Source organism: Pseudopipra pipra, chromosome 2 (genome assembly GCF_036250125.1).
Source record: "Pseudopipra pipra isolate bDixPip1 chromosome 2, bDixPip1.hap1, whole genome shotgun sequence".
NCBI classification, from domain to species: domain Eukaryota; kingdom Metazoa; phylum Chordata; class Aves; order Passeriformes; family Pipridae; genus Pseudopipra; species Pseudopipra pipra.
In genome coordinates, this window is record NC_087550.1 from 80,783,535 (window position 1) to 80,803,866 (window position 20,332).

Here is a 20,332-nt window from a genome sequence, read left to right on the forward strand (position 1 = left end):
AAAGCAAACAGAGGAAGTCTTTTCTTCTAAGGTGAAATGTGTATAAAAACCTTAAAGAGTCTAAAAAGTATATTTAGACCTATTTAGCCAAAGTATAACTTAAAATTTTCAATACCTTAATTGATTTACAAATGGCCTATCATTAACTGACACTGAACTGGGTGTAAGCATTTTGTCACAGTGGGAAGATTTATGAACAAAAATAAATCTCATACTTTACTGTGCACAATATGCAAGCAATCAAATTAAAACAATGACCTGGACAAGGAGAAGGAAACATTCCTTCAAGGGCTCTTATATGTTTTAGGACCATGGAATAAGACAACTTTACTTGAAGAGGGATATACACATAAAAGTTGAGTAGACCTCTTTCATACCAAAGTTTGGGTATACATTGATTGCAAAAGTAAATTGGACAAGGTTAGTTGCTTACACATCAACCTTAAAATTCTCTGTCTTCTAAAATAAAGAGCCTGCATAGTTTCCATACAGTCTAGAAAATAAAAAGACGGAGCTCCCCTTTAGTGAGACTGAGTCTGCAGAACAAGAAGTCTAGATTTCTGCTAGCCAACTAGATGGTTATATCCATTATGGTCCATGAAGATCTGGAACTTGGTTTAGCTGCTGAAATTTAGACATCTAGAGCCGTCTGAGATGATCCCGGGATGTCTTGCCACATAATGCATGGAAGATATGATTCTGGATCTATGGGAGACCCAGACCCTTAGGTAGCTGCGGGTGGAGACCACACAGTGCATCCTAGAGTATCTCGAAAGGACAGTAACTGGTACATATGTGTAAGCAATTGTATATAGAGCTTCTAAATCCCTATTGGTTGCACTGGAGCTTAGATACTCAGCTCATGGCTTTACACAGACACAGACGGTTCAGTTTAGGCATCTTACCAACAAACTGTGTCACACACTAAATGTCTATACATGCAGACTCTTGTTGTCTTTGGAGACGACTAATTCTGAATGCCTCTTCTGTGCTGGGGGATAGTGTCTAGAGGAGTAGATGAGGCTAAACTCTTCATTATACTCCATTGCAGATTTTTTTGACTGTTCTACAGAGAGAACATCAGAAAGAAGTTCCCAAATACCAAGAGCAATGGAGATAAAGGGATTGAGCCTTTTTGAAATGTCACTTTGCTCCTACTGGGAAAGGGAAGAAGGATGGATTGTCATTCTCCCTTGATTCAGCACACAGGTGCACTTGCCCTGAGTGAATGAAGAGTATGAGTTTGAGCATCAAATGATCTTTCAAATTTGAACATGCTGATCCACCAGTTCCAGCCCAAGTGCCAATTTCTGTAGGACTAGAAAGGTGACATTTCTTACCTGAAAAAGAAAGGGATACAATGGGGAATAGAACATATTCTCACAAGCAGATATCAGCGAGATCCATAGCTACATATATATAAAAAGAAGTTAACAAATATCGGGATTTTCCTGTTGTTCCAAGATAATGAAAGAGCTGCAGAGAGTTCCTGGGGCAAATCAGGTGAAGAGTGCCCTGTACAGGTGATGACTGGTTGAGTATAGTGGGTAAAGGTGAACATACACTGAGGACCTGGGATCATTTTAGGTTACTAAGGCAAGTCATATGCATGACTGCTGTACTCTATTGTCTGTCCTACCAGCCTAGTATCTCATGACAGCATTCCTTTTGTGGGAAAGAAAGAGCTAACTGAATGGAAGAAAAAGGGCCTAGAGCTGCCTGCTCAGTAGAGGCCAAAGGTCCTAACGTTCAGAAGCAATTGTAGAAGGAATCCTACTGCCTCCATAGAGTATAGTAAGACTTTATGAGAGAGTAACTGGGTGGTGGGTGGGATATAAATTTGATGTAGATCTAGTGATACATAAAATGGTCTGACATTCAGAAACCTGGCCTGTTACCCTGTTTTGGACTGGAAGCAAAATGAGAAGCTTTACAAAGAGGTGCCAAGTTTTCTTTGCTGAGAAGATTGTTCATTTTAATGTAGCAATGCCAAAGAGAAGCTTTAGTCAAAGGTCAAGACCTCAGCATACTGGGTCCAGTAAAACATAAAGACTATGCCTAGACTAAATCTACCTTTGCAGGAAAGAATTAAAGTCCTAACTTGAAAGCAGCCAGACTGAGACAAATTAGATGTTGTCCACATTAGCCAAAATTTAATCCATCCATCAGTCTGTAAAAAAACATGAGTCATGTTCACAGAAACACAGATATGGTCCTGCATGCCTTAACTGTATGAACATATTCCCTGAAAAATGTAAGGTCTGGTGGCCATAAACATTTATTGGTCCACTCCAGTGTGTATCACCCCTGCTTTTCCCAAGGGAGAGGCTAAATGCAAATGATCTGACAGAGCACAGAGCCAGCCAATGGAGTAGCATACGATGCAGAAGTGACCCATGTAGGTTTGCCTGTAGGATTTGACTTCAGGAAGCCTAATAAAATTCCCTTTCATCAGACGTGGGGCAGACATGTCTGACCAGGTTGTGGTGGCCACACTTACCTCTACCTAGGTGGCAGTGACTGCCTTTAAGGCACTGGCAGGGGTTATAGACAGGTGAGAAAATTACAGATTGAGCTTTTCTGCCTGCAGACATGTCCTGGCTGTGCTGCTGGGGGCTGCCCAATACCAATGCCAGCTGGCTTCAGCACAGAGCATCCTCAGTGGACCAAGACTTTGGAGAACAGAGCCCTGGCTACTCCATGACATACAAGCAGCTGTAAAGCTCTCCAGTTATGGCAGAAGGCTGGGCAGCATCCCTGTTTAAATTGCGAGGCTAATAGTTCAGTGGTTTGTTCTGTGAAAACACAAATCTAACATTGCAGAGACTATAAAGTGTAGGAAATCTGAGATTGTTGTGGTCATACAAACAAAATACAGCTATGAGTACTAGAGCGGAAGGAATTAATTTTTAAAAATACCTGGTCCAGCCTCTGCTTTCAAAAGCAGATTGAGCTTCTTTTCCTTCAATAATAGAAGTGCAAGATCATGTAGTAGAGGGCAGAGGGCAGTAATTTGAGAAATATAAAAAAGTTGAGGAAGCAGGTACAGTTAAGATAAAACAAATATGCTGCAAGAAATGTCTCATGGACTTAAGGGCAATGGCACTGAAGAAACAATTAACTGTGAAACTAAGCAAATATTGCACATTTTAGGACATAGGAAAGACTTAAAATAGCTTAGTCTAAGAGACTTAGGTGATACAATGGTTTGTATCTGTAGTTGCTTGATTTAATTTCAGATACGTGTAATTACTATGAGGCCTGACTAGTGAACCTTTCATAGTTCTTAAAGGGCAAAACATTTGTGTTACAGCTCTGTGGCCAAATTGAAAACTATGTCAGTGAAGAACAGCAAAATGCTTTAAGTGGTTAAGAGGAAGAAAACAAATCTGCTTCAGCAGAGCTTTTGTGTCTCAGTTTACTGCATTTGAAAGATATGGAGAAATCAAACTATTAGGAAAGGACAAGATACCGTGGTGTTTTTTTCAGTTACCTGAGCAATAGAAGTAACAAAGTCTCTGAAAGAACCTTAGAACTGATAAGCAGCAAAGACTGCTGAAAGCATAAGGAAAGCATAATTGATACCTTGAACTTCATTCTATGATCCAACAAGGAAGCATAAAGTATATGTTGATCTAAATGAGTGTAATTGATACAGAAAGCAGAGACTTGGTTCCTGAAAAGACAGAGAAGCACAGTAGTGACAAGCTTGAACACACATTTGCAGACTGTTTATATTTGCCTTGGCATGTTGAGCAAAGCACCCCAGGGCAGCAGCTGCGCCAATTAAAGCGGTGGGCATTGAAGGTGGTGTGGTGGGCTGCCAGGCTATTTAAACGCATCCCAGTGAATTGTGTGGACAATGCAGCACTGTGAATATGAGAATGGATCACCAAAAAATGGAATAAATCTGTTTACCATCAAAGCAGAGCAAGGGAATTTGCAAATGTGTACCTGTTGGACACAGGGGACTTTTTTCCTGAAGTGTTTTAGTCTGCAGTGTTTTCATGTCAATACATATGTTCTCTAAAACAATAATCATCATCCACAGGAGGAAATCAGAGTCTTCTAAAGGAAAAAAATCCATCCGATTCCTAAATCAATTGCATGTGTTTTCCCCTAGAATAAATTATTTTCCAGGCTTGACTTGATTATGCAGTACATTGAACTCAGCCAGCAATATAAAACTGTCACGAGACAAAGAGTACCCTTCAAATACGTAAGTAAGAAATAGTAGAAGTCAACTCACCTGTAGCATTGGTTGACATAGAAACTGTCTTACTGAAAAATTAGACACTCGACTATGAAAGACAAGAGGGGAAATATAGTCTGCCCTATCTGAGTATCTTTATCTTCCATTAGTTATTCAGAGAACTGAATCCAGCCTAGCCGCAAAATTAACCAGCAGTCAGAGTTAGAGACCTAGAAACAAAGGGCGCTCTTCAACATAAAGAGAACTATGTCGTATCATTGCTGTTATCTATAACAGTCCAATATAGCAAAGTGTACATGGGCCAGGCATTACATTTCTCCACCTATCTCATGGTCTTCGAATTCTAAGTAGATTCAGGCATTCTCTCCTTGATCATGTCCACAAACATGTCAAGATCAGGAGAGATATGGGACAGATTTCTTGTCCTACTTTTGATTGAGGGTTGTTGTTTTTATTGATTCCTGGCACACCACAGGAACATGTAGGTTGTCCTAAGATGAGTATAAATGAGAAGCACGTTTAAGGAGTCTGATGGAGAATCGTGTGACTGAATTTCTCAAAGCGAACCTTAAAGGGATATGGTTGCAACACCACTATGTCTAGAGATGTGAGGGAAGGGAGAGTTGTGCGAAGCATAGGCAGATGGACGCAGTGGAAAACATGGGATTAAACATAACTGAGGAAGGAGGTAAGAAATCTTCCCTTCCATTTCCTGGGTCATGACAACTAATACCTTCAGCCAACATCATTTACAAATGCAGAACTCTACTGGAGAGCTGGTGGAGCTCTCTCATTTAGGAGTGAGAATCATAGAAATTGTGAATCCTCCATAAAAATTTTTCACTGCAAGGCAAAAAAGGAGTTCTTTTTGTCCCATTCTCAGCACAGTCTCTAACGCCAACCTTCCTGGCATAATCAGCAGAAAGACTACAAATTTCTATGCCTGAATTTTCGTGAGTATTAGGACAAAAAGTAAAAGAACCATCCACTAAACTGCTTGCTGGAAGGAGCTGTTAACAGTATTCTTCTCTGTTCTATTTGTGTCTAATGTTAGGAGCTGCAGCCCTACCATTACACATATTTAGGTATCTCCTACTGAAAGTAATATTTTAAGGACTTGATCCAAGATCGTAATGCTAAGGTAGTTGACAGGAGCTTTTTCTTCTTTCTATATTATGTGTATGTCAGATACTAGGAAACAACAATTTGTGAATAAACCAGGTAAGTAAGACTAAAAAAACACCCCAAACAGTTAAAGGAATTAAAGAGCTTAGCAAGTAGAGACAGTGTCAAGAGTTGTTGTTTGGTTTGGGGTTTTTTCAGTGAGAGCTCTCTAAACGCCAGGTTTTATCACTAAACATTTCCAGAGCTGAACTGATCAAGAAGAACAAAGACACTTATTCTCTTTTTCTTTTTCACCTGACCATAAAAGGACCCAAGGCTTGCCCAAGACAGAACTAATTCAGATTTAGCTTGAGTACCTTGATAGGCAATTTTGTTGTTCCATTGAGACACAACTGAGATTTGGAAATCTGTCCCCCCAGGTGACTTAATTTTGCTTTTTCTTCCTGCCTAAATAAAGAAAAATCTTTTCTTAATGAAGACTACAACAGGAAAACTACCCATTCTTTGTCTCCAAAGCTGTGTTTTCCACTGTGTAAGTTTTCTATATGCTCTAGTTCTGAGAGCTTATTAACATATGAGCACTGCTGAAGACAGCTGCAATAGAACTTAATTTTTTTTACATCTAGGAATGCAATAATTCTACAGTGGATCTATGCAGAGACTATTCAAGACTGAATTCAAATTTTTATGCCTGACGGTAGTCATAGCGAGTGGATTTCTGTTCCTAGTTTAAAATACCTAAATGTAAGAGATCTACGTCTATTTACCATAATCTATATATGTCTAGATGTGAGATAGCTGCCTCTGTTCCCAAGGTAGTCAGTGAGAATTCCTCATCACAGTGAATGGACTTTCAAGAATTTAGAGTATTGCAGCATTTTAATGCTCCCTTCAAAACAGACACCAGGTCAGCTTTGCATCAGCTGGAAACTACTATTAATTTCACTAACTCTACTGACTAGCTTTCCATAATAGAGATTACATTTAAGAGCCCTAATTTGCAAGTTGAAACCGATCCTTTTTTAAGTATGGGTGATATGCCAATGAAAGGAAAGTGAAAACAAGTTGAGTTAATTTAAAAAATTAGTATACTGGTAATAAAATTAATAACATAGTAGGTAGGTCAGACATCCACTCATGAAAAATACCCTCTGTGTGGACTTGTTGGCTTCTGCATGTACAAGTTAAGCTGAATTGGTTTCACTTTCTACTATGATCACCACCCACATAAACAGCTTGATCTTCTGAGGTGCTGAGAATTCATACTTTCTGGAGCCAAGAAAAGCTTCAACAGTACATCATCTGAAAATTGGGACATTTATTTAGATTGCTATGTGGCAATGTTGATTTAAATACCCAGTTTGAAAATGTTGGCCACAGCTTCTTCGGTGAGGAAAGAAAACAGGTCCTATGACTATTATTTCTTGTTCTTCCAGTCAATATCTTCTTCCAGTCAGCCTCTTTGCTTTTTTCCAGTGTTTTGTTTTGGGTTTGTTTTTTTTTCCCTACAGGTACTGACATTGTGTTCTCCTGATTGATGTCAGTGATGGTCCCTCTTTGACACTTTTGGCAGTTCCAGATCTTTCCTCATTGCTGTCATTGTTGAAGGTAGAGATTTGTACCATACAGAACTCGTGTTCTCCCTTGCTTTCTTCCTTGTGCCATCACTTATAGAGTGAGTTTTAAATGATTGGGTAAGACCAGACCTCTGATCCCTCATTATGTTACATTTATTCTGCTTAGGCGTAAGTGACTACACAAGTGGTGTAAATAAGTGACCACAGAGCAAAGGAAAGCAAGGTTTTAACAAAGGCATTTGGTATCCCCATGTACATTCTTGCCACTCCAGTGTATGAAGCATTCTAATCTGGAAGGAATTTGATAGAATGTTTTCTGTTCTGCAAGAATAAAGTACCGAGGTCTATCTATAAATAAAAATTATTTCTCCAGTCCTTTTTTTTCCTTGGAAATATATTTTTTCGGGGAAAAAAGAGTCTATAGTGGATTTAATTTTTACTATTCCAATAAAAAAATTAGCAACTCCAATAAAGATGATGAAGACAGGATAATCTCAATCTTGCCTTACAATAGAAAGTACTAAATAAAATGTATATAACTTCTTTCTTTATATCTTTGTCTTCTAACAATACCTAGTAGATGTTAATTCTGGACAAGCTGTTAATCTAGAACACCTTTCTAAAATACTTTTTATTTATCTTTTTTCCCAAAGGAAAAATATTTACTCTTAGTTGTTCACATCTTTTTTATATTTTTTTCCCCAGTTAAATTATTAATTTCAGGTCTGAACTGGGCAACTCACTAGCTTTTCAGCTATATTAACATGCTAATTTTTGAGTAGGCACTTGTACTGCACAGAGTTTGCACAGAGATCACAAAAAATTTTTTAGTTAAAAGCTTTACTTTGTACTTGGAGCGTGGGCCTTAGAGGTAACAATCTACTCTTTAATAAATTAAAACACATAGTGATGTACTTTTGTACTGCAAATGAATGAGAACATATTGTAAATAATAAATTATGAGACTGACAGCGTATCTACAGCACATCTTAGATCTTGCACTTGTGTTACACTAAATGACTACTCTGTGGCTTCTGTCTTGGAAGTGTAGAACAAAGTACATTAAAATGAGGTGGGTTAAAATGTGAGTGCTATTAGAAAACAAAGCTCAAGTTTGTTTCCTGTATGCATCCTTGATAATCTGGAATCGCTGTCAAATTACTGGAGCTGCTATTCCTTCTTAGGGATACAAATTAAGAGCAGAAGATGGCTTAGAATAATGGTCTAATCATCCTCTGTGAAGAAATCTGAGCCATTCTGCTACTATGTTTTAAATAAAAAATTGTACTTCTCAGAAGCAGCAGTGTGTTGTTTTTCATTTAAAAAGTAAAGCAACAAAGCATTAAAAAATAGAATCAAAGCCATTCACTTTAACCCCATTTACCTATCTGAAGTCAGATCTAGTGCAGCAAAATCAAGAAACAGGGAAATCAGCTTAATCAAATTTAGTATAAGTTCAGATGTTGCAGCAGCTGCAGAAATTCCGCTATTAGTTCCTGAACTAAGGCTCATTTTCGCATTGAATGATGGCAAGATAAGGCTTGCAGAAGTCATTTAAGTGTGAATAAGTTACTGATTATATTTATTAATCCTGGCTCCAACATGTATTAGGTTTCAATGGAGTTCTAGAAAGAATCCAACTGAGGTGACAGCTGGCAATGATGAAAATATTGCTGTGGAAAACTAGGCAAAGTAGAAAAGAGTTGTGCTCTTTTATAAAGAGCTTAAAGACCTTAATAAATAAGGTCCCATATTTTTTTTTTTTAATATATTCTGAATACATTCTGAATCCCACCTCAGGACTGCCTGAATCTGGGCAGGAAAGAACATTTTCCATACTTTGCGTTCTGCAGGTGTAGAGGCTGTAGGAGCATCTTCTGAGAATGAGACCATAGAAAGTAAAAGGATTGTCTAGATACCTAGACATCTAGGATCTAACTATCCCTGGAATGTATTGGAATGACACAGTCAGCACAGATTGATTCAATACTTTCCTATTCTGGTTTGTGCTCATCTCTCTTTATATCACTCATAAACTCTCATGGAATCAGAGTGATGTAGAAAGCTCTACACATATGAGAAAACTGGAGTTTGCTTCATGTACAAGTATCTTCATAAACCCTTTATTAAAAAGAAATAAAATTACATTAGAACTGATGAGAGACCAAGGAGAAAAAAACAGGCAGAGCCCCTGCCGCAGTGTGCCCAGAGTTGGTATAGGCACATTGCTATTTGTACATGTAAGGGGTGTGGTTTAGGAATGAGGGCCCTATTTCTCTCCTCTTAAAACATGCTTGTAAAGAAGCTGAGTTAAGCGAGAGTAAAAAATATGGTTTGATAACAAGAATGCTTAGATTATCCTTGATCTAGGCATAGAAAGAACCCATAATGTTTCTTTGGATTTCATTTGAAAGAGATAGGAAGTTCAAACGTGTTAGCCCACTGGAAACACCTGAAAATCTTTAAGTAAAATAGCTACTAAAATTATAATTTTTTTGTTCAATATTTAGGCACCAAACATAAGTCACATTGTGTTATTGAGGTTATGTCCAAGTTAGCTGCCACAAAATATTATCATAAAATTTGAAAACTTCCGTGCTTTTCTCCAGTAAGCCTATTTATCAGGCATCAACTGCCAAATAGGGTTAAAATACAGAGAGAAGATGAAAACCAGCACAAAACGTTAAGTTCCTCCCTCTTGCCACACTCAGTTCTAGAGGCACTGCTTTTTGTCGTTGTCCACCAACAGGAGTAAGAGATAATGTTCTGCACAGCATTAAAAGAGGACACCGCCAGCCTAGCTTTAATAAATTAAATCAAAATCTAATAAAGTTACTTTTTCAAAAGGGCACCTGCCTCTGAGATCATCTCCTCTATATTCTTTCGCATTATTTAAACTAATTTTATCTAATTTAATTTTTTTATTACTTTTCCATTGTCTGCTGCTGTGAGAACCATATTTTCCCCCTGCACAGATACAAGCAGCTTGCAAAGATTCCTCTCAGGATGCCTGGAAGTAGGACCAAAATCTCAGGGACCCTTAATGACCCTCAGACCTCCATAAAGAATCCATTGTTTCTACTATGTGGCAGTTGTGGTTTTTCTAATCAGAGCTGTCCCAAGGAAACACTAAATATCTTCTTCCCAGACCAAAATCATTCAGAACATTGCACACTGAATAAAGTGCATAGTTCATTTTCCATGGCAGCTTGGTGTTATTCTGTGTGTTCCTCCTATGTCTTTGGGGTAGGTAGAAAGGGAAAGCCCTTCCTCACATCCATTAGAATAGTGACTTCTCTAGTGTGATATCTTCTGTTCCTGCTTCTTTCTCAGGGCATCACAAAGTCTAACCTTGTGCTTCTGAGTCAGGGAGCAGCTTCTTAGACAAAAAATCCTTTCCCTAGCATCTGCAGGGATTCAGATGAGAGAAATAGTACTACTCATCAGCTTCTGCATGGACCTACACATTTTTTGAACATTCAGAAAACATTTACAGGTTAACTAATCCTGGTAAACAACATTTTCTTACTGTCATCTAGCTCAGCTTTGCAACTTAAAGCTTTATATTTAAGCAGCCATATTTACAAGATCTATGTTTATATCCTAGAGGAAACATTACTATCGAATTCTCATTTGTCATCCCTTAGACTAGGGCATGACACTGACCAAAGGGACACTCATTTCATATGCAAGAAACAAATTGGAAATCATTTCTCTCCAACTGGACAGTTCTGGGAACACAGGTCACATTTTCTGAAACTCATTTCAAAGAGATAGTGCTTTGGAGAAAGCTGTCCAGTGCCAATTGGGGTGGCAGTGCTGGTCTCCAGATCTAAACCTCATCAAAAAAGCTAACTACCCTTTTGACAGAATTTCCTAATATTATTACATCTTCCATGTAAAGGATTTTTTGTCATAGCCATAAAGTGCAAAGGCTTTTGAAAAATGGCACTGCAGTGGTTTGAACTCAGATAGCCATGCTTCCTAATTCATACTGCTTCACTGTCTATTCCCTGCTGCTGAGGGTGGCCAGCTAGTCCAAGTAGGCTACGCCACTCCTCCTCACCTCTCTCCTGGGACATCTGATGCCATTTGCATGTCCAGGTGCAATTAAGCCACTGAGCAGGTCAGTTTGAGTAAATCACTGTGCTGACCCTCACACAATGCAGTGGGCAGCTGACCTGCACACAACACTCAGCTTCTCACTTACCCTTCTAGGACAGAGGTCAGTTTTTGCAAGTGTTGCCTGTGCTCACACCTCTTTGCCGTTTCTGTTGCCTTCACATCTCGTCTGGAGTCGTGGGTTTTGCAGCCATTTCTCTTTGCTGCCTGATTTTCTGTCCAGTTTCCATTTCTAAAGAAGGGAACATTGTGTTAAATTTGGTCTGTTCCTTATTTTTTATCCTGAAAAATATACTAGGACTTCAGGTTTCCTGCTTTTGCCCCAAAATAGGGATGAATGTTTAAGCTTTCTAGTTCCCTTCCTTTACATTATTGTTACCCTTTTCTTCACCCTACCACTTTCCTATTGAATGACCACTGGTCCACACCACTGTTGTGCTGGCAGCTTAGGAAGATTCTGAGATTCTGGTCTGTGTGGTTTGCGTGGACAGACCTTTCCTTTGTACAATGCTTCCTGAATTTAAAGTGTGAGCTTAATCTTCTTCTAGCATAGCAACACCAGGAGCTCCATCAGCCCCAAATCTGTTCTCAGAGCCAATTTATATATTGTTATGGTTGAACCACAGAAACCAAGACAGTTACATAAAGCCGTCAGATCAAAAGAAAATGCTTATAAACTTCCTGTTGTTGTTAGCAATGCGGGCAGATGTGACCACAGGGGAACAAGGCTCTGTTACCAGTTTTAGGCTACTGGCAGTTTAGAAGACAATTCAGTGACAACATCCAGGAACATGTAAAGAAGTCAATGAATCTGAAGTAAAATTTGTTGCTGATGGTGACTATTTTCCAAGCCGGTTCTATATGCCTAAGAAACATGGCGTATGCTCCCCCCCTTACATTTGCATAGCTGGCAAACACCCTTTGGTTATAAAATGACACATGTGGAATAAAACCACCGAAGAACAATAAAAATTAGAGTCCCATGAAGCCAGTGTACATGATGATCAATTATCAGAATATGGTTCTATTTTAACATATGGCCTGTAAAATATGTTACTCAGTATATTTTAAAATCTAAAAGAATGACCTTTTTAATTACTGATGGAATTGGCTTGCTCCCCAGGCAGTCCAGTTTTGATGAAGCTACAAAGCAATTAACTGTTTCATAACAAAAAAATAAAAAATGCATAGCTTATCTTTCCAGGAAATACCAGAGATTAAAAGAAAAAATGAGAAATATGGTGTGTCTTTTAATTATAATTTTTTAAAAATTTATAGTGAGAAGAAGTAGAAATCAAAGTTATCATAAGCCACCATTATAAACATTAATTCAACTGATTAAAATTATATTAATAATTTAACCATTTTTAATAATAGAATAACAGACTAGGTTTGATGAGCTAATAATACAAAGATTTATCTACAGACAGAAACACATTATGCACAGGGTACATAATTTCTCATATTCACAGAAGATCCATTTCTCTTATAATGAAAAGATTGTAAGGTTTGATCTACTGAAGCATCATAGGATACCCCAGTGTGACTGATGTAAACCTATCAGGGTAGCTATACCAGATATGTTGATTCATATCTCTATCTTATTTTAACCCTGTTACTTTTCAAATAGTCATTTGTACAGCATGACATGGGGTTCAATGCTGCCTCTTTAAAACCTTTTTTCTTTCATTAAATGCCATAAAAGCATTTTCTTGTGAAGAAATCATAGCTCATTTTACATTTCTCTTAACAGCATTCACTTAACGACCTCACCACTTTGGAGTTACAGCTGGGACTGACTCATAAGATATTTATATAAAGGACTATTTTATCTTGTAGCTAAATTCCCATATACAGACAAACTCTAACCATAGATAGAGCAGGACAAGATTGGTATCAAGAAATGTGGGTTTATATTTAGGATTGCTGAAGACTCAATTTTACAAAAAGCCTCTGAAGTGATCTTACTGTTTATTCATTTCCTAATAGACTAACCTGAGCTTATTTCTAGGCAGAAAACACTTGTGAATCTTGAGGAAAGAAGACCATTACTTTTACAGTCCATTTGCTGCCCTCTTCTACCCATAAGATGTGGGTAGCTCCACAGCAGTATTGATTTGTTCCTATCAGAGTATGCTCAAGAAGGTGTCTCAATTATTTCCTGTAATTTTCAGGGAGGAAAAAAAAAAAGATGGTTCCTACTAAAAAATAGGCTGGGAAATTTTGAAAATTACCTTTCCTCTACTGCTACAAACCACAGCCAGTATCTGCTAGGAGATTTTTCATTACTGAAGCCATTACTCTTAATAGAGGTGGGCTGTTACAATTAGCCATCAGCTGCCCCAGCCAAATGCTTCCTCTGAGGGCTGAGGCCCGCAGGGTCAGCCCTGGAGTGCCACCCTCCAAGGGTCCCAGCCCCATGGGACCCATATGCCTGATCACAGCCTTTACAGGGTGGCGGCTTCCTTCTTTGAGACACCCCACCCACCGCTGAGGCTGGTGCCCATGGGCAATCACTCTCAGATTCAACTGACTTGTGATGTTATGAGTTTATCCATTCTCATGGGCTTGGATGAGATTGGTCAGTGGAGTTTGTCAGCTCTTGGGAGACCCTCACACGCTCCCTCTCAGTTCCATCACCAACCTTTGGAGGGCTTTTTTCAGTAACTCCTTCTCCATCCATGCCCATGTGGCCCTATAGAGCTCATTCACACAAACTCACACATAGGGTGCTTTTATGAAAAACTGGCTTTTATTTTTGACAGGAAGAGAAGGAAGGGAGAAAGGACCGTCCTAATCTAAAATCTTAAAGTAACAGTTGTATTTTTCTCCCTTGCAAAAATATTTTGCTCTAGTTCTCTGCTTCATCTTGTTCATCACTGAATTACTGTGGAAAATGCTGTTTTATAAAAGCCTCAGATCATTATGATAGATACATACTTATATTCCTAATAGTAGGAAAGACTTGAAGAAAGCCAGGTGATAAACTTGAAGATAGCACATCACTACAAAGCGAAGAACAGCAGTCCCCATGGGGTAAGTTGTCTACCTCGGTTAGTAGCTAAAACTTAGGGGTTACATTAAAGCTTTTACTATATATATTAAATGTATTACGCCCTCCTCCACCCCAGTGTCATAATCCATTCATACCTACTGGCAACTTCTTGATGTGGCTGACCACACAAACACTTGTTAAGCTATTTCTTGCAACTTGGAAAGGGAGAAGTCTTGATCACATGACATATCTGTGTTATTTCCAGGAAAAGACTGGGGAAAGTTTATAAAAAATGACAGAATTCACACTCAGAAATCCCTGGATGACAGTGTTCAAGGTAAGAAATCTCATGCCTGTCCTTTTTCACCTAGTAGTCTGTAACCTCTTCACTTCAGAAAAAAGGGTAGATATTTTCTCCCCTACTTAGTACACCAGAGCCTGTTAGGAGATTTTCCTGGGAAAGATGGAGACAAACTTCCCTGGGCCTATGAGGGTATGGAACCAAGCTGTCCCACCCTGGAGCAAGCATTTGCTTTGTTAGTATCTACATGATAGGAAAGTGGGACACCATGATTATAATTTTATTTTTTTAAAAGAGCTGGTCATGCTTTATTATGTTGACATCTTCAAAGAGGACTTCACGGAATGGATTCTGAATAGGCAAAGTCATCTAATATTTAAGTTGCTGTGCAATTAATGAAGAAAGATAAAGATCTGACTCAGTGAGGCTGCATCTCCCTTCTACTGTCTTCAGAGACACCTACCCAGCTCCATTAACTCTAAAGGAAATGTAGGCATTATGTTTTCTCCTGCCAGGCCAAATACCTCAAATTTCCGCAGATTTTTGCACATCAATTCGACACACTGTGTTTTGCTTACACAGACTCTCCTTCCACAGAACTTTTTATAATAAGCACACTAAAAGTCCCATTGTAAAACAATTGTGCGTAGCATCACATGCTATGTATGTTTGGTGCTTTCAGGATACATTGAAATGATCAGCTGATTTCCAAAGAATCAAGGAACCAACCTGACTGTTCACTCTTTGTACTTTCTTTGTTCTGTTTGTACAGCACAAAGTGAATATAAAACACTGCCAGACTTCCTGTTTTTTTTTAAAATACTACTCAAAGAATTTTAAGTGTCTGTGACATGACAGTGTTTTATTATATGTCCCACACTGTCTAGCTCAAAGGAGTCTTGGGCAGGGAGTGGAGTTTTGGGATATCATTATTAATGGAATTGTATATGAGGGATTGTTTTTTAATCTCAAGATGTCTTTTTTTTTTCCCCTGCCTGCAAAGTCTATTCCAAAAGGAATTTAATAAAAACCTGGAGTCAGATTTTGAAGGCATGACCAAAAGTAAGTGGTGAGATTTTGGTCTTCTGGGAAAAGGGATGCCGCAAGGTGAGGGTGTGGATCATCCAGGTAGAACAAGTCCTGAGATAAGTGAATATGAGATGTTAGACAACCGTACTAGTTCTGGGGAGAAGTGGTAAGCAGACCTCATTACAGATTGTTTAATTTTCTGATAGAGACATGTTAAAAGTGCTGGGCACCTCTACCCTGTGTGAGAAGGACTGTTCCTTTGTTTGCTTGTATCTCCATGTATCTTTGCCTTTTGAATGTATTTATAGCTTCTGAAAGGTCCTTATCTTGGAACCATGTGTACAGGTATTCAGAGCCTATTAGCTACTGGGCTCTTCCTGCTTTTCATAGAATCACAGAATATTCTGGGTTGGAAGGGACCCACAAAGATAATTTAAGTCCAACTTTGACCCTGCACAGGACCATCCCCGAGAATCACCATGTACCTGTCTAAACACTTCTGGGACTCTGTCAGGCTTGGTGCTGTGACCACTTCCCTGGGGAGCCTGTTTCAGTGCCCAACCATCCTCTGAGTGAAAAACCTTTTTCTAATATCCAACCTAAACCTCCCCTGATGCAACTTCAGGCCATTCCCTCTAGTCCTGTCACTGGTCACCACAGAGAAGAGATCAGTGTCTGCCCCTCCTCTTCCCCTCACGAGAAAGTTGTAACTGCAATGAGATCTCCCCTCATTTTCCTCTTCTCCAGGCTGAACAGACCAAGTGACCTCAGCTGCTCCTCTTATGGCTTCCCCTCTAGGCTCTTCATCATCTTCATAGCTCTCCTTTGGACAATCTCTAATATGTACATACATACAGGGTTACCCCATTCCAGGTGCAAAATCTGGCACTTGTTTTGTTAAACTTCATATGGTTGGTGATCTCTGCAGCTCTAGGTCTGTCAGCAGGGCCTCTCTGCCTTAGAGGGAGTCAATAGCTCCTCCCAATTTAGTATCATAGGCAAACTTACTTAGTAAATCCCATAAGATGTGACACCTTTCTGCTGGTGATAGCAACGAGTTTAAACCTGTTGGCTCTTAGTGGAGGCACCAGCTCCCAGTTCTGGAGGGTGATTCTGGGGTCTTGTGTGCTACTTTCCAGGTATTGTGGAAGCTGCGTGTGGCTCGGTGCACCAGCTCCCTGCTCCTGGCTGAGAGACCCACAGATTCCCCCATGGGGAAACAGAGAGGAACTAGGGCAGGCAGAGGTGGGCTGCCTGCCCATGATGGCAGGGTGCATATGTAATAGCTGAAACTAGAATGAGATGGAGCTAAGAAGGACCCAAAAGACCCTAAGTAAGCAGAAAGCTTTGTGTTAAAAAATGACACTTGATGGCTCAATGTGACGCTGTGTTCATAAGGGAGATCAATTAAGAGAAGTAGTGATTTCATCATTTCATGGAGTATGTCATCTTCAGAGGCCAGAGATGACTGTTAAATTACTTAAACTGACTTCTCGTATTAAAGACTTGTAAATGTCACCCACTCATTCCTGTACTGAACACAATGACTTTAATTTGACTTAAATATTTCAGTCCTCAAGCAACTAAACGCTTTTTGTTCTGCAGGGTGGGAACAGACAAGACTGAGGCATCAGTCTACCGTGAAGGGAATTTACTACCACAGAAAGGACCTGTTTTGTTTTTTTTTTCCTTAAATAGCAATAAGTGTCATGACTCTTTCCAATATGGATATATTTTTCTTCTCAGAAACATTTCTTTATCCTCCCCAAATTTGATGTTCAATTGAACTTTTGAGTAAGTGTCAATCACCAGTCTGTTGACAGGTGCATTTCAGAGCACCAGTCCCTCTGCTGTCCAGCATCCAGCTACAGTCAAAGTCAGATATCTTACAATGAGGGACAAAGAAAAGAAAAATTGGCCAGTTGTTGTTCTTGCTGAAATCAGGAACCTTGGTAGCAGATTACAGCCATTCATTGCAGAGCTGCCAGTTCTGTGGCTCTGCACAGAGAAGACTGTTGAGTCTTCCTCACCCTAGTGATGTGTGGCTGAAAGTGGATGGCAGAGTGGTATTTAGAGCCACAAGATCCAAGGCAAGAAGGACCACAACAACTTTAGGTTTACTTAGCCACCTGCCTGTTCAGTATTCAAGCTCTCAGAAGCTGGATCAAATCCTATCTTTAGGACAGCAACTAACGTCACCTTCCAATTATAGTGACTGCACCGCCCTCCAAAATCAGTGTTAATTTGTCATCTTCCCTGTTAGAAAACTGCATCATATGTCAAGGTGAATTTGTCTGACTTCTGCTCATTGGATCTGGTTGTCTCATGTTACGTAAGACTGAAAAGGCTTCCAGTTTTACTTTCTTTCCGAAAAGCTAGAACTTGTAAAGATCCTTTTTTCCCCTACATGTATGAGTAGATCTTATCTCAGCCTCCGTTTTATAAGCTGAATAGGACCAGCTTCTCATCTTAAGAGTTATTTTTAGCAATTTCATTTTATGACTCTTCCTCTGGAATTGAGGGTAGCAGAGCTGCTATGGTAGTCCAGCATATTACAGTAGCACAGCACATTACAGCAGCACAGAAGTACAGCTATTGCAGAAGTAGAACTATTACAGTGGTGTGTTGCTCCTATGTGCAAAACAATATTGAATCTCTCCCCTTCACTTTGATACTCCCTCTCTTCTCCTTGATCAAGGAGGAATATCACCTTGATCAAGGGTGATGCTGATATCTCCGAGGACAGTGTAACACTGAAAGCTGACAGGAAGGTGATGAAGACGGCCATTGAGTAAGCAAAAAAAAAAAAAATTAGTTTCTGAGTTCTGGAAAAAGATTTCTTGAAAATATTTGGAGTGGTGGGGGAGAAGAAATTACATTTGTAATTATTATGAAAGTGGAGAGCTAGGATGTTTGTATATTATATTTTAAAAAGAAACAAGAATGAACTACTTGACTGCTACATGTCATTGTGGACCTATTACAACTTCTCTGAAAAGAAAGTACAATATTTTAAGATTCAAGGACAGGACAAGGAGAAAATAAAACAGAAGAAATATTCTGACTGCCTCAATCTTCTTAGAGTGAGGCTCAGATTCAAAGGAAGAAAAAAGCTGAATACATGCCACATTTGGTAGGAAAGATTTCACCAGAAGTAGTTCTGAAAACACATTTGAAACCTGTAAAGTGCACCTACTTACAGGGATATGTGTTTAACTCCCTGATGAAGTAGGCAACTTAAAAGTTAGATGTAAAGTTCAAAAACGTTCTGATGTGTCCAAAACATATCACTTCAAAATGGTTTGAAGAAAAGCAGGTTTATGTTGCTAGAGATATTTCTCAAGATAATTTTTGAAAGTATAATTTTATTAGTAACCAGTTATATCAGAATAGAGTAAAATATTTTTAAATGTATGTAGTAACTGAAGCAAGCTTATTTGGAGCTATCTGATAAAATGGATATATTTTACCTTCAGGGAAAACACAGAAAGACATTGAGCATTGTTAGTCCAGAAAAGGAAAAAAAAAATTAGAAACAACCACTTATGATAGATGTTTCAGAACATATTTATCATCAACTAACAAACACCTATATGAAATGTAAAGAACATGTTTCTCTTCTTTATTAATCAGGAACAGCTAAGTGAAAAGACTATTTCCAGATTTTAAAAAGCGTATTACATTGACAATAAAATAGCCATATAAACAGTTCACAATCATTTCAAGTTGCAGTATGCTGGCCTAAGTAGACAACAAAAATTGGTTACTTATGCTGGCAAAATGAATAACTGAATTTTCACTGAAGGGTAAAGTTTCATAATATACAAATGCTAGTTAGAGACTTGATTTCTATCATATACCTATGGAAATTAGATCCCTAACTGATTTTTGCACACATAAAAATCTTTCCTGCAATCACCTGCCCAAAAAACCACAATTGTGGTGGGCTTTTTTTCTCCTTTAGAAGGATCAGTATTCTTTCTACCAAATTATCAGTGGGGAGTATAGTTACTTAGGATTTTGCATTTCTGATGATGTTTTCAGTCCTAATGGATGGATCAGAGTGCAAACTTAGCATCTCAAAAGGATCTGATCTCTGAAAGCAAATAAAAGCAAGACAAACCAAAATGATAGAGTTGCCTTTGCCTTTTAAATTTGAAGCTGATGTGTTATAAGTGTATTCTGACTTTATTTGAGGAGGTAAAAGCAGAAGTCATAGAATTGGAGAATCATAGAATGGTTTGGGTTGGAAAGAACCTTTAGAGATCAAGTCCAACCCCACTGCCATGGGCAGGAATACCTTCAAGTAGATCTGGTGCTCAAAGCCCCATCCAGCCTGACCTCAAACACTTCTAGGGTTGGGACATTCACAACTTCTCTGGGAATGTCTAGGGAATAAAGTAACCCAGGTAATTAGTATTGTGGAGAAGGTATCCATCAGTGGATGTTAAGAGCTGAAACGCTGTTGTGAGTTGATTGTGACTAAGCTGGACCTGGATGACACATGGGATTGCTCAGAAATGGAGTTCTTTCCAGTATGACTCCAGTGTTCTGAGCTTATTGAGTATGCTACTCTAAAGGATAGGTTTCCCTCAAAAAGTTTCCAATCTGTATAGCACTATTATTTTTGATTCCTTCTGGTTTGCCCCACTCTCCAGAAGCACCTGTTGCAGGCTCTATTAAGCTCCTGTCACTATAGCCATTCACATAAATTTTCTCATTATTATGTAGGAATATAAAAATTGGTAGACAACTGGACTGTATAACTAAATATATTTACCCTTATGACAAATCATAACACCATTTAGCCTCACATTTTTCTAACCACATGAATTTTGTGCAGTTCTGCTTCAGAGAAACTAAATTGATTTTTTTTCCTTCATGGTAACTTTGATAAGCAGCAAAAAGATGTATGACAGCAGCCTGTGTTTTAGCCATGGAGACAATCTCCAGTGATATCAGCAAATCTG